We start from the raw sequence: 26,532 nt of genomic DNA on the forward strand, positions 1-26,532 counted from the left end.
GGTGGCCTTTAAGACTCTGCGTGCTCTAGAATCCTCTCTGCTTCTCTAGCCCCATCTTGTGCCACGTTTGCCCTCACTTTCTATGCTTCAGATACACTGAATTAACCTTAGTTCTCACTCATCTGACAGAAGTCAGTTGAGAAATTATTTTTCACTGTGATTCCTAGCATTAAGGAATTTGATGATCAGGTTTTGTATGAGGACTAAAACTAAACTGGGAAGTGGAAGAATTGCGTTTCAACTGTTTCAGTCAACACGCATGTATTAATGATACCTAAGTATTGAACACCGGGCTAGGTTTCATGAGGGATACAGAAGTTCTGGCCATCTCTGGTTTTGGGTATCCCTTATTTGTTGAGACCTTTGCGTTGTTTGGTTGCCTTTTGTCTGTTTTCCAGATGGGAAAACAGGAACAAGGGAAGTATAGGTTATTACTAGGTGGGGTTGAACAAGTGGAGCAGCAAACTGCAAAGCAGAAAGAAGAGGGACGTACTATAGAGGGATGTGATTTCCATTTTCAAGGCGCCTGCGTCCTGTGCAGGGAGACAGCCTAACATAAAATGTGCCTAACAAAAGATCTATTGACTTCTTACTAAAAATCTCCAGTTCATATAACCCAGGGGTTTATACCTTCTCCTTTAAAAGTTCTATTCCTGGGACTTCCCTGGTGGTCCAGTGGTGAAGACTCTGCGCTTCCAATGCAGCAGGCGTGGGTTCAATCCCTGGTTGGGGAGCTAAGATCCCACATGCTGCGCAGCCAAAGAAATTTTTTTCAAAAGTTATACTCCTGTGTTGTTGAATTTAGTGGTTTAGATTTTGTTTGAATGTTAAGAAGATTTCAGTTTATTTACCAGGAACAAACAAAACATAATGTAAAAATAGTTTCCCAGAAACGATTTCCATCGTTCTCTTCTTCCCTTTCTCCCGCAGACTGACTGGTGTTTCATCTTGACAAGTTCTCTGAAGTTCTCTGTCATTCCATAGGAAAGCGGTCTGGCTTGGAGGTTGCAATCCCAGGGAATTTTTCATCAGCGGGGAAGTCTCCATCACTACAGAGGAATCAAGGGAGAAGTCAGTCCCGGGTAAGTGAGATGCTCCCCCTAAACACCAACACAGCAGTCGTGTACCTTTCAAGGGGTTCAGGGGCAAGATGGGCAAGGCATTTCTACTAACTCTTCTTAAGGATCATGGACAGTGTGCCCTATGCTACGAGGTAAGCGGTGACTGTTGTAATTCTTACTGGTGATCATTTCATGTCACTGATCCTTGGCTCTCTTTGTATCTCATAGGACTGTTGTAAGTCCAATACAAAATGAGTCTTCTTTTTAAAAAACTGAAATGTTTTACAAAGCCTAGCATTCTCATAGAGAGTCCTTTGAATTCTCCCCACTTTCCCGAGAGGCTAAGAACACTTCACACCATGAACTAGGAGAGGGGGTAGAGCCCTTTCTGATGAAATATAGAAACAAAGACAGAGTCTTAGCCTGCTTGCTCTCTGGACAGGATCTCGGACCACAAGGTCTTAAATCCTGGTATAAATGACGGAAGTGAGGACAGTTCAACTGGCACTCTCATAACAAGAGTTCTGAAACACCTTCCAAAGAGACTGTAGCAGTAGACGAGGGAAGGGAGTGCTACAGTGTGGTAGTACAGGGGGAATGCTCGGCTACAGCAGTGAAAAATGTGGTACCTATTGGTGTGCTCTTGGGGTTCTTGTACATGTAGCATAGATGACCTTTACAGTGTCCCTCCCACCTTCCCACCTGCATTAGGTGTTCTGTTTTTTTGTTTTTTTTTTTTTTTAATTTACGTTTATTGATTGATTGATTGATTGAACTTATTTATTCTACGTATTTATTTTTTTGGCTGCACTGGGTCCTCATTGGTGTGCACGGGCTTTCTCTAGTTGCGGCTAGCGGGGTCTACTCTTGGTTGCGGTGTGCGGGCTTCTCATCGCGGTGGCCTCTCTTGTTGCGGAGCATGGGCTGTAGGCGCGTGGGCTTCGGTAGTTGCGGCTCACGGGCTCTGGAATGCTGGCTCAGTCGTTGTGGCACATGCGCTTAGTTGCTGCACGGCATGTGGGATCTTCGCAGACCGGGGCTCGAAGCCGTGTCCCCTGCATTGGCAGGCGCCACCAGGGAAGCCCTAGCTGTTCTTATATAGAGTCTAAAAACAGAGAGCACTGAGAGAAGGTAGTGGTTATTAAAGGCTCAGGATCTAAATTCTACCTGTCTCTACACCCCTTCCCAGCTGTCGATTTGACCCCGTTTGTGAATGCCGACCTCATTCTTCAACTTTCTCTGCCGTTTGTATACTCACCTTGAAAACTTGTTTCTGTGATGCGTTGAGCAGACACAGGGTGGCAGATTGCAGAGGTGGAAGCTGGTGGTCGGATATTTGTGGGCTGAATCTCCTTCAGTCCCATTCCCATTTCTGGTTGCGCAGAGGCCCTACTTCCTGTGTATGACGCGGAGCCATAGGATTGCGGGCAGGAGCCAAGTTCTCCATACAGTGAAGACCCCAGTGTGCCTTGGTTATAGTAATATACCTGGCTTCCTTCCTGGTAGGGAAGTGACAGGCGGCTATGCCCCTGATTTGTTCGTGGGCCTCCTGATGCAGCAGTTCCCTTGGCTCTGGCCCTGTCGTCAGCTGCCCCTAGGAGGACTCTGAGCCCTAGCCACTTCTCTGGTAGATTTGCCTATTCCCCCACTATAATCACACCTGAATAAGGCAACTCAAACCTTTCAGAGATGTGTCGTGAACCTCTTGTTTTCTGAAATACCTATCTGGTGGTTGTGAGACTTAAGGCCAACCTCCCCGAGAGACTTTGTTTCTATTTCTCCTAGTAAACCTAGACTCATCTCCTGTCACCTTCAACTCTACTCCAATTGTGTTCTTTCAACCCAGACCCCTGACCCTGCTTTTTACTTCTGCCATTTCATCCTCACTCCTGCTTCCTTTCCTAAATCCATACGTCTCTTTTGGCCTTCCTAGCCCTGGGCCAAGTTCCTTCCTCTTTCCTCAGTTTTTACCCCTTTCCTTCATTCTCCCATCCAACTTTCAGGCCTTCCTTTCTCACGCCCCAGTTAGCAGCATCTCAAAATTCGAAAGGTTTATTACTCATCTATTAATTCTATTCCATTTACTTATTCGGTTCTATACCTATCTTACCTATGTATGGAAGAACCGCTGGTAGCCAAGGTGGCAGCAAGAATCCTAGCAGCTGTCACCTGACGTATCCGTAGTAGTCAGCAATTTCCATTTCTTTGTCCCTCTGGGTGAAAAATTGCAGCTTCCCCGAAGAGGTGTATCTGGCAGCATTCTCCCGTTGTTGTTGAGCCCGCCTCTTCATGGCCTCTCGCTCTGGCCTCTGCTCTTGTTCGATGGGCTTTGACATGACTGGCTCAGGCACGTTGGGTTCCCTCCATGGAACTCGTTGCTTGCTGAAGTCTTGGAGTAGAAGTTGGGTTTGGAGCTTGGGTGGGGACTGGCGCTTAGTCACAGCAGGGGGAACAGGCTCGCGCTGGAGAGAAGCGCCAGATGAAGTTTTGTAGGGTGCAGGCCTAGGAGCAGCAGGCTGAGGGACACGAGGCTGGGTATGGTTGGTCCAAGCCGGTTGGGTTGGGTTGGCCACAGTTGGCTGAGCTGGTTTGGCGGGACCTGGCAAAGAGGCAGGAGCTGGCTGGGATGAATTGACTGCAGCAGGTTGAGCTGAGTCAGTAGAACCAGGCTGGGCACGGTAAGCCACAGCAGGCCGATGTGAGGCCAGAGACTGTGGCCTCCGAGGAGCGGGTCGAGCTTGAGGCTTGTCCCAGGCAGAAAAAGGCAGAGGTATCAACTTGACCTTCCCAGGAGGAGGCCGCTCACACTGGGATGGAGATGGACACTCTGTTTCAGCACTGCTGTCTGCTTTCTGGGCTTGGACTTGCGTTTTCTCAGGCCTCTTACCCTCACGTGGGGTATGCCGCCGTGGCTGGATCGCTGGGGGTGGCTGGGGGTCTTTGGGGTTGCTTGAATTTCCCAAGAGCCGACAGGAAGAGAGCCCAGTTTTCGTCTCATTCTTCTTCCCCAGCGCATGAAGAACCTTCACAGACTCCAGCATGCGCACGCCAAGGGAGGTTCGAGGCTTTTGAAAGCTCTCTTGGCGAAGCTCAGTTTGGTGTTCCTTTCGCTTCGTGTTGGGGATTGCTGGCTTGTCTTCTGCCTTGACTTTGTTCCCTGACTGCTTGTTCTCTTCAGCCTTGTTTCTTCCTCTGGTCCTTTTGGTCTTTTCCTGCCCATGGCTCTCAGTTTTGCTGATCTTTCCGGATGCAGCTTTCTGAGGTTTGCCTTGAGAGTGCTTGGCCGTGTTCGCAGGAGCCCTGTCACTGACTGCAGCAGTGCATATAACCGCTTCTCCCCCTAACAGGCACTCTGGATCCTTTGGCTGGATTTTGGCCTTGGGAGCACCACCGATAGGCTCAGAGGCTTTCTGTTTGTTCTTCCTGGGTTGATCAGAGGGAACCTTTACGACACTTGGCTTTTCCTGCACCTGATTCACCTTAATGGCTCTGGTGTCTTCAGCTTTGATCACGTTGGGACCTTGGGATCGATCAAGATCTTTCCAAGAATTAAAGAGCTGGGGAAGGTGAATATCCTCCGCCAGTGTAGTAATGTCTGCAAGACCACTGCTAGGTTCAGTCCCATTTTCAAGTGTCCCTAGGTCCTGACGACTCAGGCTGTTCTCTCCCAGATCAGCATTTTCAGAACCAGGCTGCTCCTCTTGGCTGAGGGGATCGGTGCAGGCCAGCGGCTGGGGAATATCAGGGATTCCCAAAGGGAGTAGTGGAGGATCTTGGTTTTCTATTGGGATCTGGTAGGCCTCCAGAGGCTTTGACAGCTTGGTTTTGATATCCTCCACGTTCTTACTCTCTGTTTGTCCCTGGCTTGGAGCTGGAGGCAGGGCCAGGAGACGCCTGGCACTCTGGACTGGAGCTGTCACTGAAATGTCCCCAAGTTCAGATGGTGGGTTACTCTCAAGTATGTGACTGTTTCTGCTACTGCAGGACTTGGGGAGTTCTTGAGTTTGTGTCACACAAAACGTCTGGCTTGGAGGTTGCAATCCCAGGGAATTTTTCATCACCAGGGAAGTCTCCATCACTACAAAGGGATCAAGGGAGAAGTCAGTCCCTGGTAAATGAGATGCTCCCCCTAAACACCAACACAGCAGTCGTGTACCTTTCAAGGGGTTCAGGGGCAAGATGGGCAAGGCATTTCTACTAACTCTTCTTAAGGATCATGGACAGTGCCCTATGCTACGAGGTAAGTGGTGACTGTTGTAATGCTTAACTGGTGATCATTTCATGTCACTGATCCTTGGCTCTCTTTGTATCTCATAGGACTGTTGTAAGTCCAATACAAAATGAGTCTTCTTTTTAAACAACTGAAATGTTTTACAAAGCCTAGCATTCTCATATAGAGTCCTTTCAATTCTCCCCACTTTCCCGAGAGGCTAAGAACACTTCACACCATGAACTAGGAGAGGGGGTAGAGCCCTTTCTGATGAAATACAGAAACAAAGACAGAGTCTTAGCCTGCTTGCTCTCTGGACAGGATCTCGGACCACAAGGTCTTAAATCCTGGTATAAATGACGGAAGTGAGGACACTTCAACTGGCACTCTCATAACAAGAGTTCTGAGACACCTTCCAAAGAGACTGTAGCAGTAGACGAGGGAAGGGAGTGCTACAGTGTGGTAGTACAGGGGGAATGCTTGGCTACAGCAGTGAAAAATGTGGTACCTATTGGTGTGCTCTCGGGGTTCTTGTACATGTAGCATAGATGACCTTTACAGTGTCCCTGCCACCTTCCCACCTGCATTAGGTGTTCTTTTTGTTTTTTTGTTTTTTTTAATTGACGTTTATTGATTGATTGATTGTTTGAACTTATTTATTCTACGTATTTATTTTTTTGGCTGCACAGGGTCTTCATTGCTGTGCACGGGCTTTCTCTAGTTGCGGCTAGCGGGGTCTACTCTTGGTTGCGGTGTGCGGGCTTCTCTTGTTGCGGAGCATGCGCTCTAGGCGCGTGGGCTTCGGTAGTTGCGGCTCACGGGCTCTAGAATGCAGGCTCAGTCGTTGTGGCACATGGGCTTAGTTGCTCCACGGCATGTGGGATCTTCCCAGACCAGGGCTCGAACCCGTGTCCCCCGCATTGCATTGGCAGGCGGATTCTTAACCACGGCGCCACCAGGGAAGCCCTAGGTGTTCTTACATAGAGTCTAAAAACAGAGGGCACTGAGCGAAGGTAGTGGTTACTAAAGGCTCAGGATCTAAATTCTACCTGTCTCTACACCCCTTCCCAGCTGTCGATTTGACCCCATTTGTGAATGCCGACCTCATTCTTCAACTTTCTCTGCCGTTTGTATACTCACCTTGAAAACTTGTTTCTGTGATGCGTTGAGCAGACACAGGGTGGCAGATTGCAGAGGTGGAAGCTGGTGGTCGGATATTTGTGGGCTGAATCTCCTTCAGTCCCATTCCCATTTCTGGTTGCGCAGAGGCCCTACTTCCTGTGTATGACGCGGAGCCATAGGATTGCGGGCAGGAGCCAAGTTCTCCATACAGTGAAGACCCCAGTGTGCCTTGGTTATAGTAATATACCTGGCTTCCTTCCTGGTAGGGAAGTGACAGGCGGCTATGCCCCTGATTTGGAATCTGAGATGGTGCTCCCTGAGCAAGCCTGGCAGAAAGTGATGGATATAGAGGGACCATGTTATTGGCGTCTGAAGTTTTATCATACTGGGCTGCCATAAACATGGAGGAAGCAGCTGGGTGCCGGTCAGTGAGTGCCAGAGTAAAGTCTCCGAGTGAAGAGGAATTCTTTTCAGTGCTTCCTGTGATGTCCCACTCAAGAACACCTGGATAGGAAGGAGCTGAAGTGGAGATCTGGCTGTGGTCAGTAACTCCAGATAACATAGTCGTGCTGGAATGTTGGTAAAGGTAGGCACTACCCATGAGTGTCTGGAAAGAGGTACCGGTAGCCGATGCCGAACTGACGGCAGGGGCAGAGACTCTGGAGAAGTTGCAGACACTTCGTGTTAGGGAAGTTGCATTGCTCACCACAGGAAGAGAATGCTGCAGAGAATTTAGAGTTCCAAGTAGAGATGGATTTTGGAAATTTTCTGTAAGAACAAGAGGGTCATGAAAAACTCAGGGAGGTTGAGAAATTCTCACTACGTTTGAGGAACAGCATTATCTTAAGGTTCTTGCTCTCAGGACACCTCTACTATCGACCCTTCCTGAGAAACCCAAAATCAGACAGTTAATGATGGCTGTAAGGACTGAGCAGTTTTCCACTCTTCTGTATTAACTGCCTGTGCTCCCATCTTGGGCACAGATGGGCAGAAGAGCCAAGTGGTATGGTTCAGACATTGTTCTCTAGGCTGGAAGCAACCTTCTCCCTGCCCTGTCTTTCCCTTCAGCCTGCACTCGTACTGACTTCTATGCTATTTCCTAGACTGGAAGCATTTTAGAACTAGGAGGCCCTTAGAGAACTTTCTCTTTTTTCAGTCTCATTTCACGAGTAAGGAAACTGAGGCTCAGAGAGGTCGGGTTGACTTGTTCAAGTTCTCTCATTATGTTAGTGTCATTACCAGGTTTCAGAACCTAAGTATCCTGACTTCCTTGCCAGGACTCCACTCTGAGCATGATAGTGCCAGAAAGCAGGAGAAATAGAACTTATAATATAAGCATTTTTTTTGTCCATTAGAAAACAGTACGGCCATTACCATTGTCATCTTCATTGTCTCCCTTTGCTTGTGCAGTTCCCACGCTATTACCTAGAGTTGACGTATAGCTCAGTCCAACTGGTGAACTGAAAGAGTCATTTTTGCCCTCTTCAAGCCTGGTTTCTCATCCTACCTCAAAATGATTACCCGAAAGTGGATTTCTTAAGTGCTTTTGGAAAGAGAAAAGTTATCTGATTACTTCAGATTACTCATCTATAAAGTGGTTATAACACCACCACCAATAATAATAGCAGTAATAATTAATAGATGAATAAGCTGATCTATTGCGTATGATTTATATGGAGGAAGATACAATAAGTTCTAGAAAGACAAAGAAAAATCATGAAAAACATGTTACGTAACGAAAAAGAAATCCATAGATATTAATGAAAACTGGGGTATGTGGGCAAGTATCAAAGCCTAATGAATTTACTAACAAATGACATTCTGTACCATACATGCAATATTATGAAAGTGAATTTTGCCCACTCTATTTTAGTGAATACTATTAACCAAAAAACACGATGGAGGTGATAGAGGTGAATGAATTCCTAGCCAATGCATACAGACAGAGACGATAAATCAGTAAAAAATGCACAACAAGCAACAGAATGCAACAAATGTGAATGTATAGGTAGCCACAACATATGTAGACAAGTATTTCAATGAAAACCGGTACAAAGCAGACAGCAAAATAGTAAGTGTAAAAGAGTTTCATTATTGTGCTCATTCATATTTTTACCCAGCAAGTAACAGGTATTAAGCCTAGGAGAAATATATCTTTCCATGAATATAACTCATATAATAAGCAGAAAGGAAGCTTAAAAAGTATCAAGAAGGTTTTTGTATTTATCCTAGAACTTAGAATCATCTTCCACATCCAAGAAGATGACATCCCAAGACCTCAAAAAACCGTCATCCCTAGAATCCAATTAAAAAAGATTTTCAAATGTAAGAAAATCCAAAGGACTCCACAACATTGTTTTAGATAAATGTGGATGTTTGTGTTTTCTTTTTTTCTTTTGCCGCGCCGCGTGGCCCTGGCCGTGAAAGCACCGAGTCCTAAAGCGCTGGACCGCCAGGGAATTCCCTAAATGGGGAATTAGAGATGTGGGGCTTGACTTTTTCTTTTTCTTCTCCGGTAGCTAAGATCTACAAGCGAACGATGGCTATTGATCAAGGTGCTCTCTGTGTTAGGAAGGAAATAACTGTAAAAATGAAAAGCAACCTTGCCTTAGAAGCTACATATCACACAAAGGAAATAGTCCTTCTGATTCAATGTAGAAGATATCATTTAAAATGTTTAATTGGTCAAATGTCTACCTAGTTTAAAAATTAGAAAGAATAGAACACTGAAAAGCAGCCCCCTAGATAACCACTTTGGTTTCTGGTTTCTAGGAAGCATCATTTCTAAAACATACTTCTAAAATGTTTCTATTCCAAACTGTCAAGTGCCAGCTGTATTCAGAGAGGCAATAAAAGAAAGAAAACGGAGTATGACTTTTCTGATAGGCTGCCCTTCCTGGTGATCCCCTGTTCTGGCCTTACTTTCCTTCTTAGTCTGTTAATGTAAGGATTTGCTACCATCAGCTTTGTTTTGCCCTGCTCTGAGCAGATTTCCCTCTGTGCTGTTTCTGCTTTAATTTAAAATCTTTGGCTCCCATCAACATTCCATGGCAAACTGCCTCTTTCTTGAGAGCTCCTCTATGCTTTCCCTCTTCATTCTTATATTTTTTTCCCATCTCTTGGTTCCTGTTGGCCTGTGCTAATGAAAACAATCCTAAACTTGCTTACGTTTGACTCTGTGCCTCCCTATATAGCCCAGTACTCTCCATCCTCTCTCCCTATTCTCTCTTTTCAACTAGTCGAAATACTAGTGGAGGGAGACCATTGGAGATGAAACATCTTGGTATATATCGCTAGTTTTCTGTGTCACCTGGCTTTTCTATGTTTCTGTTGAAACACTCTTTTGAGAAGTCTCTGATTTCATTTTCTACATGGGTACCCTTTAAGGCTCAATATTGGAAAAGAAGGGGATCAGAGTGATCAACCCAATGTGGTGTCCTAACGTAACAGATAAGGAAAGCAGCAGGCTTTGTGAGGCAGTCAGTGATTTGTCCAAAGTCACACAGACAGTAAACGTCAAAGTCAAAACTGAAATTAGGTCTCCAGACTTGTAGTTCAATACTTTCCCTCATTATTCCACGCTATTTTGAATCTCCTCCTCAATTTAGGGGCAAAAGAAATCGAACGCAAAACTTTCCAAAGTTTCTTTTCTTACCTGACATGGTCAGAGAAGAGGAGACATCAACTGCAGGTACAAGGGATGAGGAGACAACACTAGAGGATGTCTGAGTGGCTGCAGCTGAACGGCGCACGTGTCCAGTACAAAGGTCACTGGTTACTGGTCCAAACGGCTCCACGGAAACCCCAAGACCTCTACCAAGTGGTAGTAGGTTTGGTAGGAGAGTGATGTCACAAAGCAGGCAGTTGAAAGGTATGAGCTAGCCAATAGGGAGGTCCGATCCCCAACAGGAGGGCGGGCTTGGGTGAAGAGAGCGTAGGAGAGCTAAAACAACCCCTCAATTTCTGAGCTCTGGGGAGGAAATCCTAGAAGACAGATTTACCTCCCCCAGGCTCTTCCATTAGGGAAATCATTGCAACATTTCTTACAGACGTTCATTAATATAATTAACTAACAGTTACTTATATTCTACAGAGTATTCTATTTTATGTATCATATACTTAGAGCTATATAGATCTTATTTAACTAGTATCCTTAGGAAGGAAAGAGCCATGTAGTTTGAACTATTACAGTTGTAACTTGGTTAAAGAGCAGGGTGAAGTTTGTTGAGTGTACCCTGTGGAGAATGTTGTGGTCCAAGGCTCTTCTCTTTTAGTTTCTTCTCCTTGACTCCTACCTTCCTTGGGCTGGGCTAGGCTGGGGGCCAGGTTGGACTTGCGACTTAACATTTCTCTTCCGCTTTCTTTTTTTTTTTTTTTTTCTTCCATTATGGGCATTGCTTCTAGGACAAGCCTTGATCTTGCATTGGATGTTCCTTCCTGTCAACTTCCAGCAGCAGGAGTCTTCTTTTCAGTGCTTGATGCTTCACGAAATAGACTCTGCCCATTGGCAGCAAATACCAGAGAGCTAGGAGACAGAGCTGGTTGCAGACCTTTCCTCTTCCAGCCTTTGGTTGCAATTGTTTTGCCCATGATTTGCTAGCTCTAGTTCCTTGGGCCACACAGGTATCCTGCCATCCAGCTCTTTTTATATGTGAGAGACATTCTGAACACTGTCCCTCTTTCTTTGCACAGAAGTATATACAGTGTGGCAGTTACCGTAATCTCCTCCCCCTTGCAAACAGCCCCTCTAGAATCTCGGACCTCTAGGACTCTCTGTCTTGCATGCTTGGGTGCAAGGCCAAGCACAATGAAGAGGAGAATAATTAGAGAAAGAGGAGGACATTGGTGGAGAACTGGGAGCAGGTAAGGTGAAAGGGCACCGGAGAAAAGAGATGCATGTAGGTTTTTTGGTTTCTGTGGGAAACAAGTTGACACACTTGGGCCTCATTTTGTATTAACAGAACAGAGAGTTGTAGATATAAGTAGCTAGATCGTGCAGCAACTGCCATGAAGTCTGTACACTGAAGAGAACAGTCTCACATCTAGTTTTCATTTTGTTTTATGTCATATTACCTTATTTATAGCATTCACTGGTATGTTTGTAGAACGCAGATGTTTTCAAATGCTCTGGTTTTGTCTACATGGTTATTTCCTTGTCCTATTTGTAAGGAATCCAACATTGTAAGACATATTGCATGTTTTTCTCTTGACGATTGTTTACCTTGAAGCGTCATGAACTAACTTGAGCTGTTGGATTTTGTGGAGAAACTTTAAAAAGGGTCTGTGAAAAAGGCATTGTGGTGAGTCGCATTATGCACCCGAGCGTAAGGAGCAGATATCTGCCACCAGCCCAGCTTGGCCTGGATTGCCTCTGTGTTAGTTCCCCTGGTTAGTGCTTTTCTCCCTAACCACTCTTGTGACTGTGATAATGTGAGTTAAGGGCTGAGTTGCTAGTGATTTATGTGTGAGGTAGGCTGGTTTGAGGGAGGAAATCTATGGACCTAGTCATTTTCCTTGGTGGTAAGCTTTCAGGGGTGCAAAGATCGATCTTCCTGGGGACTTTTCTGGTACCAGGAAGATATCGCATAGATGGGACCTCCAAAGACACACATTTAATTTTTAGGCCTGTTGTTCCTATTATGGGATGTGAGTTTCTTCACTGATGGGGATGCTGCTTATCTGAGAAGAAACTGTGAAAGGTGGTGTAGTATAGAGGTGTGGCTTAATCTTTTAAGTTTTCTTCAAGGTTTTTCCCCTAAGCTTCATACTTCAGACGGCCTACTTACATGAGACTAGTATGTGATGTCAGGCTAACAACTTCCTAAATACCTGCAAGCCAGATCAGTGTCTCTTTTCTCTATATTCCCATGGAAATCAAGGGTCCCGCCGAATTTTCCATCGAAACAGTTGATTTGTGCTGTCTCTAGGAATTCTACAGGGCGTACCGTTGCTTCCTAACCAGTGTCATTTGGGAGATCGATCCCCCTCTGTACGTTCAAATGATTAATTTTGAGACTCTGCTCATGTGTGCAGTAAACCCTTTAATTCCCTAAGACCTTCCTTTCCTCCATCTCATACCCCATGAAGCCCGCTTCAGTTTATCTCCTGAATTTCTTTGGAATCTGTCAGCTCTCCCTCAACATCCTAATACTGAACTTGCCTGTCTGTTGCGATTAGGTCCTAACTAGTGTCCATATATCTTGTTTCCCTCCAATCCATTCTTCACACAAGAAAGCTTCAAAGCAAGTTGGAACATTGCTCATAAACATCGCTCACAAACATTGTTTTGAGAATAGAAAACACACTGGTGGCCTTTAAGACTCTGCGTGCTCTAGAATCCTCTCTGCTTCTCTAGCCCCATCTTGTGCCACGTTTGCCCTCACTTTCTATGCTTCAGATACACTGAATTAACCTTAGTTCTCACTCATCTGACAGAAGTCAGTTGAGAAATTATTTTTCACTGTGATTCCTAGCATTAAGGAATTTGATGATCAGGTTTTGTATGAGGACTAAAACTAAACTGGGAAGTGGAAGAATTGCGTTTCAACTGTTTCAGTCAACACGCATGTAATAATGATACCTAAGTATTGAACACCGGGCTAGGTTTCATGAGGGATACAGAAGTTCTGGCCATCTCTGGTTTTGGGTATCCCTTATTTGTTGAGACCTTTGCGTTGTTTGGTTGCCTTTTGTCTGTTTTCCAGATGGGAAAACAGGAACAAGGGAAGTATAGGTTATTACTAGGTGGGGTTGAACAAGTGGAGCAGCAAACTGCAAAGCAGAAAGAAGAGGGACGTACTATAGAGGGATGTGATTTCCATTTTCAAGGCGCCTGCGTCCTGTGCAGGGAGACAGCCTAACATAAAATGTGCCTAACAAAAGATCTATTGACTTCTTACTAAAAATCTCCAGTTCATATAACCCAGGGGTTTATACCTTCTCCTTTAAAAGTTCTATTCCTGGGACTTCCCTGGTGGTCCAGTGGTGAAGACTCTGCGCTTCCAATGCAGCAGGCGTGGGTTCAATCCCTGGTTGGGGAGCTAAGATCCCACATGCTGCGCAGCCAAAGAAATTTTTTTCAAAAGTTATACTCCTGTGTTGTTGAATTTAGTGGTTTAGATTTTGTTTGAATGTTAAGAAGATTTCAGTTTATTTACCAGGAACAAACAAAACATAATGTAAAAATAGTTTCCCAGAAACGATTTCCATCGTTCTCTTCTTCCCTTTCTCCCGCAGACTGGTGTTTCATCTTGACAAGTTCTCTGAAGTTCTCTGTCATTCCATAGGAAAGCTGTCTGGCTTGGAGGTTGCAATCCCAGGGAATTTTTCATCAGCGGGGAAGTCTCCATCACTACAGAGGAATCAAGGGAGAAGTCAGTCCCGGGTAAGTGAGATGCTCCCCCTAAACACCAACACAGCAGTCGTGTACCTTTCAAGGGGTTCAGGGGCAAGATGGGCAAGGCATTTCTACTAACTCTTCTTAAGGATCATGGACAGTGTGCCCTATGCTACGAGGTAAGCGGTGACTGTTGTAATTCTTACTGGTGATCATTTCATGTCACTGATCCTTGGCTCTCTTTGTATCTCATAGGACTGTTGTAAGTCCAATACAAAATGAGTCTTCTTTTTAAAAAACTGAAATGTTTTACAAAGCCTAGCATTCTCATAGAGAGTCCTTTGAATTCTCCCCACTTTCCCGAGAGGCTAAGAACACTTCACACCATGAACTAGGAGAGGGGATAGAGCCCTTTCTGATGAAATATAGAAACAAAGACAGAGTCTTAGCCTGCTTGCTCTCTGGACAGGATCTCGGACCACAAGGTCTTAAATCCTGGTATAAATGACGGAAGTGAGGACAGTTCAACTGGCACTCTCATAACAAGAGTTCTGAAACACCTTCCAAAGAGACTGTAGCAGTAGACGAGGGAAGGGAGTGCTACAGTGTGGTAGTACAGGGGGAATGCTCGGCTACAGCAGTGAAAAATGTGGTACCTATTGGTGTGCTCTCGGGGTTCTTGTACATGTAGCATAGATGACCTTTACAGTGTCCCTCCCACCTTCCCACCTGCATTAGGTGTTCTGTTTTTTTGTTTGTTTTTTTTTTTTAATTTACGTTTATTGATTGATTGATTGATTGATTGAACTTATTTATTCTACGTATTTATTTTTTTGGCTGCACTGGGTCCTCATTGGTGTGCACGGGCTTTCTCTAGTTGCGGCTAGCGGGGTCTACTCTTGGTTGCGGTGTGCGGGCTTCTCATCGCGGTGGCCTCTCTTGTTGCGGAGCATGGGCTGTAGGCGCGTGGGCTTCGGTAGTTGCGGCTCACGGGCTCTGGAATGCAGGCTCAGTCGTTGTGGCACATGCGCTTAGTTGCTGCACGGCATGTGGGATCTTCGCAGACCGGGGCTCGAAGCCGTGTCCCCTGCATTGGCAGGCGCCACCAGGGAAGCCCTAGCTGTTCTTATATAGAGTCTAAAAACAGAGAGCACTGAGAGAAGGTAGTGGTTATTAAAGGCTCAGGATCTAAATTCTACCTGTCTCTACACCCCTTCCCAGCTGTCGATTTGACCCCGTTTGTGAATGCCGACCTCATTCTTCAACTTTCTCTGCCGTTTGTATACTCACCTTGAAAACTTGTTTCTGTGATGCGTTGAGCAGACACAGGGTGGCAGATTGCAGAGGTGGAAGCTGGTGGTCGGATATTTGTGGGCTGAATCTCCTTCAGTCCCATTCCCATTTCTGGTTGCGCAGAGGCCCTACTTCCTGTGTATGACGCGGAGCCATAGGATTGCGGGCAGGAGCCAAGTTCTCCATACAGTGAAGACCCCAGTGTGCCTTGGTTATAGTAATATACCTGGCTTCCTTCCTGGTAGGGAAGTGACAGGCGGCTATGCCCCTGATTTGTTCGTGGGCCTCCTGATGCAGCAGTTCCCTTGGCTCTGGCCCTGTCGTCAGCTGCCCCTAGGAGGACTCTGAGCCCTAGCCACTTCTCTGGTAGATTTGCCTATTCCCCCACTATAATCACACCTGAATAAGGCAACTCAAACCTTTCAGAGATGTGTCGTGAACCTCTTGTTTTCTGAAATACCTATCTGGTGGTTGTGAGACTTAAGGCCAACCTCCCCGAGAGACTTTGTTTCTATTTCTCCTAGTAAACCTAGACTCATCTCCTGTCACCTTCAACTCTACTCCAATTGTGTTCTTTCAACCCAGACCCCTGACCCTGCTTTTTACTTCTGCCATTTCATCCTCACTCCTGCTTCCTTTCCTAAATCCATACGTCTCTTTTGGCCTTCCTAGCCCTGGGCCAAGTTCCTTCCTCTTTCCTCAGTTTTTACCCCTTTCCTTCATTCTCCCATCCAACTTTCAGGCCTTCCTTTCTCACGCCCCAGTTAGCAGCATCTCAAAATTCGAAAGGTTTATTACTCATCTATTAATTCTATTCCATTTACTTATTCGGTTCTATACCTATCTTACCTATGTATGGAAGAACCGCTGGTAGCCAAGGTGGCAGCAAGAATCCTAGCAGCTGTCACCTGACGTATCCGTAGTAGTCAGCAATTTCCATTTCTTTGTCCCTCTGGGTGAAAAATTGCAGCTTCCCCGAAGAGGTGTATCTGGCAGCATTCTCCCGTTGTTGTTGAGCCCGCCTCTTCATGGCCTCTCGCTCTGGCCTCTGCTCTTGTTCGATGGGCTTTGACATGACTGGCTCAGGCACGTTGGGTTCCCTCCATGGAACTCGTTGCTTGCTGAAGTCTTGGAGTAGAAGTTGGGTTTGGAGCTTGGGTGGGGACTGGCGCTTAGTCACAGCAGGGGGAACAGGCTCGCGCTGGAGAGAAGCGCCAGATGAAGTTTTGTAGGGTGCAGGCCTAGGAGCAGCAGGCTGAGGGACACGAGGCTGGGTATGGTTGGTCCAAGCCGGTTGGGTTGGGTTGGCCACAGTTGGCTGAGCTGGTTTGGCGGGACCTGGCAAAGAGGCAGGAGCTGGCTGGGATGAATTGACTGCAGCAGGTTGAGCTGAGTCAGTAGAACCAGGCTGGGCACGGTAAGCCACAGCAGGCCGATGTGAGGCCAGAGACTGTGGCCTCCGAGGAGCGGGTCGAGCTTGAGGCTTGTCCCAGGCAGAAAAAGGCAGAGGTATCAACTTGACCTTCCCAGGAGGAGGCCGCTCACACTGGGATGGAGATGGACACTCTGTTTCAGCACTGCTGTCTGGTTTCTGGGCTTGGACTTGCGTTTTCTCAGGCCTCTTACCCTCACGTGGGGTATGCCGCCGTGGCTGGATCGCTGGGGGTGGCTGGGGGTCTTTGGGGTTGCTTGAATTTCCCAAGAGCCGACAGGAAGAGAGCCCAGTTTTCGTCTCATTCTTCTTCCCCAGCGCATGAAGAACCTTCACAGACTCCAGCATGCGCACGCCAAGGGAGGTTCGAGGCTTTTGAAAGCTCTCTTGGCGAAGCTCAGTTTGGTGTTCCTTTCGCTTCGTGTTGGGGATTGCTGGCTTGTCTTCTGCCTTGACTTTGTTCCCTGACTGCTTGTTCTCTTCAGCCTTGTTTCTTCCTCTGGTCCTTTTGGTCTTTTCCTGCCCATGGCTCTCAGTTTTGCTGATCTTTCCGGATGCAGCTTTCTGAGGTTTGCCTTGAGAGTGCTTGGCCGTGTTCGCAGGAGCCCTGTCACTGACTGCAGCAGTGCATATAACCGCTTCTCCCCCTAACAGGCACTCTGGATCCTTTGGCTGGATTTTGGCCTTGGGAGCACCACCGATAGGCTCAGAGGCTTTCTGTTTGTTCTTCCTGGGTTGATCAGAGGGAACCTTTACGACACTTGGCTTTTCCTGCACCTGATTCACCTTAATGGCTCTGGTGTCTTCAGCTTTGATCACGTTGGGACCTTGGGATCGATCAAGATCTTTCCAAGAATTAAAGAGCTGGGGAAGGTGAATATCCTCCGCCAGTGTAGTAATGTCTGCAAGACCACTGCTAGGTTCAGTCCCATTTTCAAGTGTCCCTAGGTCCTGACGACTCAGGCTGTTCTCTCCCAGATCAGCATTTTCAGAACCAGGCTGCTCCTCTTGGCTGAGGGGATCGGTGCAGGCCAGCGGCTGGGGAATATCAGGGATTCCTAAAGGGAGTAGTGGAGGATCTTGGTTTTCTATTGGGATCTGGTAGGCCTCCAGAGGCTTTGACAGCTTGGTTTTGATATCCTCCACGTTCTTACTCTCTGTTTGTCCCTGGCTTGGAGCTGGAGGCAGGGCCAGGAGACGCCTGGCACTCTGGACTGGAGCTGTCACTGAAATGTCCCCAAGTTCAGATGGTGGGTTACTCTCAAGTATGTGACTGTTTCTGCTACTGCAGGACTTGGGGAGTTCTTGAGTTTGTGTCACACAAAACGTCTGGCTTGGAGGTTGCAATCCCAGGGAATTTTTCATCACCAGGGAAGTCTCCATCACTACAAAGGGATCAAGGGAGAAGTCAGTCCCTGGTAAATGAGATGCTCCCCCTAAACACCAACACAGCAGTCGTGTACCTTTCAAGGGGTTCAGGGGCAAGATGGGCAAGGCATTTCTACTAACTCTTCTTAAGGATCATGGACAGTGCCCTATGCTACGAGGTAAGCGGTGACTGTTGTAATGCTTAACTGGTGATCATTTCATGTCACTGATCCTTGGCTCTCTTTGTATCTCATAGGACTGTTGTAAGTCCAATACAAAATGAGTCTTCTTTTTAAACAACTGAAATGTTTTACAAAGCCTAGCATTCTCATATAGAGTCCTTTCAATTCTCCCCACTTTCCCGAGAGGCTAAGAACACTTCACACCATGAACTAGGAGAGGGGGTAGAGCCCTTTCTGATGAAATACAGAAACAAAGACAGAGTCTTAGCCTGCTTGCTCTCTGGACAGGATCTCGGACCACAAGGTCTTAAATCCTGGTATAAATGACGGAAGTGAGGACACTTCAACTGGCACTCTCATAACAAGAGTTCTGAGACACCTTCCAAAGAGACTGTAGCAGTAGACGAGGGAAGGGAGTGCTACAGTGTGGTAGTACAGGGGGAATGCTCGGCTACAGCAGTGAAAAATGTGGTACCTATTGGTGTGCTCTCGGGGTTCTTGTACATGTAGCATAGATGACCTTTACAGTGTCCCTGCCACCTTCCCACCTGCATTAGGTGTTCTTTTTGTTTTTTTGTTTTTTTAATTTACGTTTATTTATTGATTGATTGTTTGAACTTATTTATTCTACGTATTTATTTTTTTGGCTGCACAGGGTCTTCATTGCTGTGCACGGGCTTTCTCTAGTTGCGGCTAGCGGGGTCTACTCTTGGTTGCGGTGTGCGGGCTTCTCTTGTTGCGGAGCATGCGCTCTAGGCGCGTGGGCTTCGGTAGTTGCGGCTCACGGGCTCTAGAATGCAGGCTCAGTCGTTGTGGCACATGGGCTTAGTTGCTCCACGGCATGTGGGATCTTCCCAGACCAGGGCTCGAACCCGTGTCCCCCGCATTGCATTGGCAGGCGGATTCTTAACCACGGCGCCACCAGGGAAGCCCTAGGTGTTCTTACATAGAGTCTAAAAACAGAGGGCACTGAGCGAAGGTAGTGGTTACTAAAGGCTCAGGATCTAAATTCTACCTGTCTCTACACCCCTTCCCAGCTGTCGATTTGACCCCATTTGTGAATGCCGACCTCATTCTTCAACTTTCTCTGCCGTTTGTATACTCACCTTGAAAACTTGTTTCTGTGATGCGTTGAGCAGACACAGGGTGGCAGATTGCAGAGGTGGAAGCTGGTGGTCGGATATTTGTGGGCTGAATCTCCTTCAGTCCCATTCCCATTTCTGGTTGCGCAGAGGCCCTACTTCCTGTGTATGACGCGGAGCCATAGGATTGCAGGCAGGAGCCAAGTTCTCCATACAGTGAAGACCCCAGTGTGCCTTGGTTATAGTAATATACCTGGCTTCCTTCCTGGTAGGGAAGTGACAGGCGGCTATGCCCCTGATTTGGAATCTGAGATGGTGCTCCCTGAGCAAGCCTGGCAGAAAGTGATGGATATAGAGGGACCATGTTATTGGCGTCTGAAGTTTTATCATACTGGGCTGCCATAAACATGGAGGAAGCAGCTGGGTGCCGGTCAGTGAGTGCCAGAGTAAAGTCTCCGAGTGAAGAGGAATTCTTTTCAGTGCTTCCTGTGATGTCCCACTCAAGAACACCTGGATAGGAAGGAGCTGAAGTGGAGATCTGGCTGTGGTCAGTAACTCCAGATAACATAGTCGTGCTGGAATGTTGGTAAAGGTAGGCACTACCCATGAGTGTCTGGAAAGAGGTACCGGTAGCCGATGCCGAACTGACGGCAGGGGCAGAGACTCTGGAGAAGTTGCAGACACTTCGTGTTAGGGAAGTTGCATTGCTCACCACAGGGAGAGAATGCTGCAGAGAATTTAGAGTTCCAAGTAGAGATGGATTTTGGAAATTTTCTGTAAGAACAAGAGGGTCATGAAAAACTCAGGGAGGTTGAGAAATTCTCACTACGTTTGAGGAACAGCATTATCTTAAGGTTCTTGCTCTCAGGACACCTCTACTATCGACCCTTCCTGAGAAACCCAAAATCAGACAGTTAATGATGGCTGTAAGGACTGAGCAGTTTTCCACTCTTCTGTATTAACTGCCTGTGCTCCCATCTTGGGCACAGATGGGCAGAAGAGCCAAGTGGTATGGTTCAGACATTGTTCTCTAGGCTGGAAGCAACCTTCTCCCTGCCCTGTCTTTCCCTTCAGCCTGCACTCGTATTGACTTCTATGCTATTTCCTAGACTGGAAGCATTTTAGAACTAGGAGGCCCTTAGAGAACTTTCTCTTTTTTCAGTCTCATTTCACGAGTAAGGAAACTGAGGCTCAGAGAGGTCGGGTTGACTTGTTCAGGTTCTCTCATTATGTTAGTGTCATTACCAGGTTTCAGAACCTAAGTATCCTGACTTCCTTGCCAGGACTCCACTCTGAGCATGATAGTGCCAGAAAGCAGGAGAAATAGAACTTATAATATAAGCATTTTTTTTGTCCATTAGAAAACAGTACGGCCATTACCATTGTCATCTTCAGTGTCTCCCTTTGCTTGTGCAGTTCCCACGCTATTACCTAGAGTTGACGTATAGCTCAGTCCAACTGGTGAACTGAAAGAGTCATTTTTGCCCTCTTCAAGCCTGGTTTCTCATCCTACCTCAAAATGATTACCCGAAAGTGGATTTCTTAAGTGCTTTTGGAAAGAGAAAAGTTATCTGATTACTTCAGATTACTCATCTATAAAGTGGTTATAACACCACCACCAATAATAATAGCAGTAATAATTAATAGATGAATAAGCTGATCTATTGCGTATGATTTATATGGAGGAAGATACAATAAGTTCTAGAAAGACAAAGAAAAATCATGAAAAACATGTTACGTAACGAAAAAGAAATCCATAGATATTAATGAAAACTGGGGTATGTGGGCAAGTATCAAAGCCTAATGAATTTACTAACAAATGACATTCTGTACCATACATGCAATATTATGAAAGTGAATTTTGCCCACTCTATTTTAGTGAATACTATTAACCAAAAAACACGATGGAGGTGATAGAGGTGAATGAATTCCTAGCCAATGCATACAGACAGAGACGATAAATCAGTAAAAAATGCATAACAAGCAACAGAATGCAACAAATGTGAATGTATAGGTAGCCACAACATATATAGACAAGTATTTCAATGAAAACCGGTACAAAGCAGACAGCAAAATAGTAAGTGTAAAAGAGTTTCATTATTGTGCTCATTCATATTTTTACCCAGCAAGTAACAGGTATTAAGCCTAGGAGAAATATATCTTTCCATGAATATAACTCATATAATAAGCAGAAAGGAAGCTTAAAAAGTATCAAGAAGGTTTTTGTATTTATCCTAGAACTTAGAATCATCTTCCACATCCAAGAAGATGACATCCCAAGACCTCAAAAAACCATCATCCCTAGAATCCAATTAAAAAAGATTTTCAAATGTAAGAAAATCCAAAGGACTCCACAACATTGTTTTAGATAAATGTGGATGTTTGTGTTTTCTTTTTTTCTTTTGCCGCGCCGCGTGGCCCTGGCCGTGAAAGCACCGAGTCCTAAGCGCTGGACCGCCAGGGAATTCCCTAAATGGGGAATTAGAGATGTGGGGCTTGACTTTTTCTTTTTCTTCTCCGGTAGCTAAGATCTACAAGCGAACGATGGCTGTTGATCAATGTGCTCTCTGTGTTAGGAAGGAAATAACTGTAAAAATTGAAAAGCAACCTTGCCTTAGAAGCTACATATCACACAAAGGAAATAGTCCTTCTGATTCAATGTAGAAGATATCATTTAAAATGTTTAATTGGTCAAATGTCTACCTAGTTTAAAAATTAGAAAGAATAGAACACTGAAAAGCAGCCCCCTAGATAACCACTTTGGTTTCTGGTTTCTAGGAAGCATCATTTCTAAAACATACTTCTAAAATGTTTCTATTCCAAACTGTCAAGTGCCAGCTGTATTCAGAGAGGCAATAAAAGAAAGAAAACGGAGTATGACTTTTCTGATAGGCTGCCCTTCCTGGTGATCCCCTGTTCTGGCCTTACTTTCCTTCTTAGTCTGTTAATGTAAGGATTTGCTACCATCAGCTTTGTTTTGCCCTGCTCTGAGCAGATTTCCCTCTGTGCTGTTTCTGCTTTAATTTAAAATCTTTGGCTCCCATCAACATTCCATGGCAAACTGCCTCTTTCTTGAGAGCTCCTCTATGCTTTCCCTCTTCATTCTTATATTTTTTTCCCATCTCTTGGTTCCTGTTGGCCTGTGCTAATGAAAACAATCCTAAACTTGCTTACGTTTGACTCTGTGCCTCCCTATATAGCCCAGTACTCTCCATCCTCTCTCCCTATTCTCTCTTTTCAACTAGTCGAAATACTAGTGGAGGGAGACCATTGGAGATGAAACATCTTGGTATATATCGCTAGTTTTCTGTGTCACCTGGCTTTTCTATGTTTCTGTTGAAACACTCTTTTGAGAAGTCTCTGATTTCATTTTCTACATGGGTACCCTTTAAGGCTCAATATTGGAAAAGAAGGGGATCAGAGTGATCAACCCAATGTGGTATCCTAACGTAACAGATAAGGAAAGCAGCAGGCTTTGTGAGGCAGTCAGTGATTTGTCCAAAGTCACACAGACAGTAAACGTCAGAGTCAAAACTGAAATTAGGTCTCCAGACTTGTAGTTCAATACTTTCCCTCATTATTCCACGCTATTTTGAATCTCCTCCTCAATTTAGGGGCAAAAGAAATCGAACGCAAAACTTTCCAAAGTTTCTTTTCTTACCTGACATGGTCAGAGAAGAGGAGACATCAACTGCAGGTACAAGGGATGAGGAGACAACACTAGAGGATGTCTGAGTGGCTGCAGCTGAACGGCGCACGTGTCCAGTACAAAGGTCACTGGTTACTGGTCCAAACGGCTCCACGGAAACCCCAAGACCTCTACCAAGTGGTAGTAGGTTTGGTAGGAGAGTGATGTCACAAAGCAGGCAGTTGAAAGGTATGAGCTAGCCAATAGGGAGGTCCGATCCCCAACAGGAGGGCGGGCTTGGGTGAAGAGAGCGTAGGAGAGCTAAAACAACCCCTCAATTTCTGAGCTCTGGGGAGGAAATCCTAGAAGACAGATTTACCTCCCCCAGGCTCTTCCATTAGGGAAATCATTGCAACATTTCTTACAGACGTTCATTAATATAATTAACTAACAGTTACTTATATTCTACAGAGTATTCTATTTTATGTATCATATACTTAGAGCTATATAGATCTTATTTAACTAGTATCCTTAGGAAGGAAAGAGCCATGTAGTTTGAACTATTACAGTTGTAACTTGGTTAAAGAGCAGGGTGAAGTTTGTTGAGTGTACCCTGTGGAGAATGTTGTGGTCCAAGGCTCTTCTCTTTTAGTTTCTTCTCCTTGACTCCTACCTTCCTTGGGCTGGGCTAGGCTGGGGGCCAGGTTGGACTTGCGACTTAACATTTCTCTTCCGCTTTCTTTTTTTTTTTTTTTCTTCCATTATGGGCATTGCTTCTAGGACAAGCCTTGGTCTTGCATTGGATGTTCCTTCCTGTCAACTTCCAGCAGCAGGAGTCTTCTTTTCAGTGCTTGATGCTTCACGAAATAGACTCTGCCCATTGGCAGCAAATACCAGAGAGCCAGGAGACAGAGCTGGTTGCAGACCTTTCCTCTTCCAGCCTTTGGTTGCAATTGTTTTGCCCATGATTTGCTAGCTCTAGTTCCTTGGGCCACACAGGTATCCTGCCATCCAGCTCTTTTTATATGTGAGAGACATTCTGAACACTGTCCCTCTTTCTTTGCACAGAAGTATATACAGTGTGGCAGTTACCGTAATCTCCTCCCCCTTGCAAACAGCCCCTCTAGAATCTCGGACCTCTAGGACTCTCTGTCTTGCATGCTTGGGTGCAAGGCCAAGCACAATGAAGAGGAGAATAATTAGAGAAAGAGGAGGACATTGGTGGAGAACTGGGAGCAGGTAAGGTGAAAGGGCACCGGAGAAAAGAGATGCATGTAGGTTTTTTGGTTTCTGTGGGAAACAAGTTGACACACTTGGGCCTCATTTTGTATTAACAGAACAGAGAGTTGTAGATATAAGTAGCTAGATCGTGCAGCAACTGCCATGAAGTCTGTACACTGAAGAGAACAGTCTCACATCTAGTTTTCATTTTGTTTTATGTCATATTACCTTATTTATAGCATTCACTGGTATGTTTGTAGAACGCAGATGTTTTCAAATGCTCTGGTTTTGTCTACATGGTTATTTCCTTGTCCTATTTGTAAGGAATCCAACATTGTAAGACATATTGCATGTTTTTCTCTTGACGATTGTTTACCTTGAAGCGTCATGAACTAACTTGAGCTGTTGGATTTTGTGGAGAAACTTGAAAAAGGGTCTGTGAAAAAGGCATTGTGGTGAGTCGCATTATGCACCCGAGCGTAAGGAGCAGATATCTGCCACCAGCCCAGCTTGGCCTGGATTGCCTCTGTGTTAGTTCCCCTGGTTAGTGCTTTTCTCCCTAACCACTCTTGTGACTGTGATAATGTGAGTTAAGGGCTGAGTTGCTAGTGATTTATGTGTGAGGTAGGCTGGTTTGAGGGAGGAAATCTATGGACCTAGTCATTTTCCTTGGTGGTAAGCTTTCAGGGGTGCAAAGATCGATCTTCCTGGGGACTTTTCTGGTACCAGGAAGATATCGCATAGATGGGACCTCCAAAGACACACATTTAATTTTTAGGCCTGTTGTTCCTATTATGGGATGTGAGTTTCTTCACTGATGGGGATGCTGCTTATCTGAGAAGAAACTGTGAAAGGTGGTGTAGTATAGAGGTGTGGCTTAATCTTTTAAGTTTTCTTCAAGGTTTTTCCCCTAAGCTTCATACTTCAGACGGCCTACTTACATGAGACTAGTATGTGATGTCAGGCTAACAACTTCCTAAATACCTGCAAGCCAGATCAGTGTCTCTTTTCTCTATATTCCCATGGAAATCAAGGGTCCCGCCGAATTTTCCATCGAAACAGTTGATTTGTGCTGTCTCTAGGAATTCTACAGGGCGTACCGTTGCTTCCTAACCAGTGTCATTTGGGAGATCGATCCCCCTCTGTACGTTCAAATGATTAATTTTGAGACTCTGCTCATGTGTGCAGTAAACCCTTTAATTCCCTAAGACCTTCCTTTCCTCCATCTCATACCCCATGAAGCCCGCTTCAGTTTATCTCCTGAATTTCTTTGGAATCTGTCAGCTCTCCCTCAACATCCTAATACTGAACTTGCCTGTCTGTTGCGATTAGGTCCTAACTAGTGTCCATATATCTTGTTTCCCTCCAATCCATTCTTCACACAAGAAAGCTTCAAAGCAAGTTGGAACATTGCTCATAAACATCGCTCACAAACATTGTTTTGAGAATAGAAAACACACTGGTGGCCTTTAAGACTCTGCGTGCTCTAGAATCCTCTCTGCTTCTCTAGCCCCATCTTGTGCCACGTTTGCCCTCACTTTCTATGCTTCAGATACACTGAATTAACCTTAGTTCTCACTCATCTGACAGAAGTCAGTTGAGAAATTATTTTTCACTGTGATTCCTAGCATTAAGGAATTTGATGATCAGGTTTTGTATGAGGACTAAAACTAAACTGGGAAGTGGAAGAATTGCGTTTCAACTGTTTCAGTCAACACGCATGTAATAATGATACCTAAGTATTGAACACCGGGCTAGGTTTCATGAGGGATACAGAAGTTCTGGCCATCTCTGGTTTTGGGTATCCCTTATTTGTTGAGACCTTTGCGTTGTTTGGTTGCCTTTTGTCTGTTTTCCAGATGGGAAAACAGGAACAAGGGAAGTATAGGTTATTACTAGGTGGGGTTGAACAAGTGGAGCAGCAAACTGCAAAGCAGAAAGAAGAGGGACGTACTATAGAGGGATGTGATTTCCATTTTCAAGGCGCCTGCGTCCTGTGCAGGGAGACAGCCTAACATAAAATGTGCCTAACAAAAGATCTATTGACTTCTTACTAAAAATCTCCAGTTCATATAACCCAGGGGTTTATACCTTCTCCTTTAAAAGTTCTATTCCTGGGACTTCCCTGGTGGTCCAGTGGTGAAGACTCTGCGCTTCCAATGCAGCAGGCGTGGGTTCAATCCCTGGTTGGGGAGCTAAGATCCCACATGCTGCGCAGCCAAAGAAATTTTTTTCAAAAGTTATACTCCTGTGTTGTTGAATTTAGTGGTTTAGATTTTGTTTGAATGTTAAGAAGATTTCAGTTTATTTACCAGGAACAAACAAAACATAATGTAAAAATAGTTTCCCAGAAACGATTTCCATCGTTCTCTTCTTCCCTTTCTCCCGCAGACTGGTGTTTCATCTTGACAAGTTCTCTGAAGTTCTCTGTCATTCCATAGGAAAGCGGTCTGGCTTGGAGGTTGCAATCCCAGGGAATTTTTCATCAGCGGGGAAGTCTCCATCACTACAGAGGAATCAAGGGAGAAGTCAGTCCCGGGTAAGTGAGATGCTCCCCCTAAACACCAACACAGCAGTCATGTACCTTTCAAGGGGTT

General features: G+C 45.4%; 3 long non-coding RNA genes and 1 pseudogene across 11 annotated transcripts in view; 2 read left to right on the forward strand and 2 right to left on the reverse strand.

The window, feature by feature from the left end:
• Window positions 1-26,532, reverse strand: part of LOC309643390 — a 2,123,356-nt gene that overhangs the window by 1,121,705 nt on the left and 975,119 nt on the right. The window lies entirely within an intron of this gene.
• LOC309643989 lies at window positions 976-26,355 on the forward strand. Its single transcript, XR_014254181.1, has 3 exons — window positions 976-1,082; window positions 13,680-13,777; window positions 26,327-26,355. It is a non-coding gene; the product is annotated as an uncharacterized lncRNA (long non-coding RNA).
• LOC309643990 lies at window positions 4,970-11,282 on the forward strand. The gene is made up of 2 exons (XR_014254182.1): window positions 4,970-5,172; window positions 11,086-11,282. It is a non-coding gene; the product is annotated as an uncharacterized lncRNA (long non-coding RNA).
• LOC309643468 (uncharacterized protein C2orf78 pseudogene) lies at window positions 15,927-22,961 on the reverse strand (annotated as a pseudogene). Its single transcript has 3 exons — window positions 22,748-22,961; window positions 19,111-19,860; window positions 15,927-17,839 (listed from the first exon to the last, which is right to left on the reverse strand). The product of its transcript is annotated as an uncharacterized protein C2orf78 pseudogene (transcript).

The sequence above is a fragment of the Balaenoptera physalus genome (genome assembly GCF_965194825.1).
Source record: "Balaenoptera physalus genome assembly, chromosome: 15".
Lineage (NCBI taxonomy): Eukaryota > Metazoa > Chordata > Mammalia > Artiodactyla > Balaenopteridae > Balaenoptera > Balaenoptera physalus.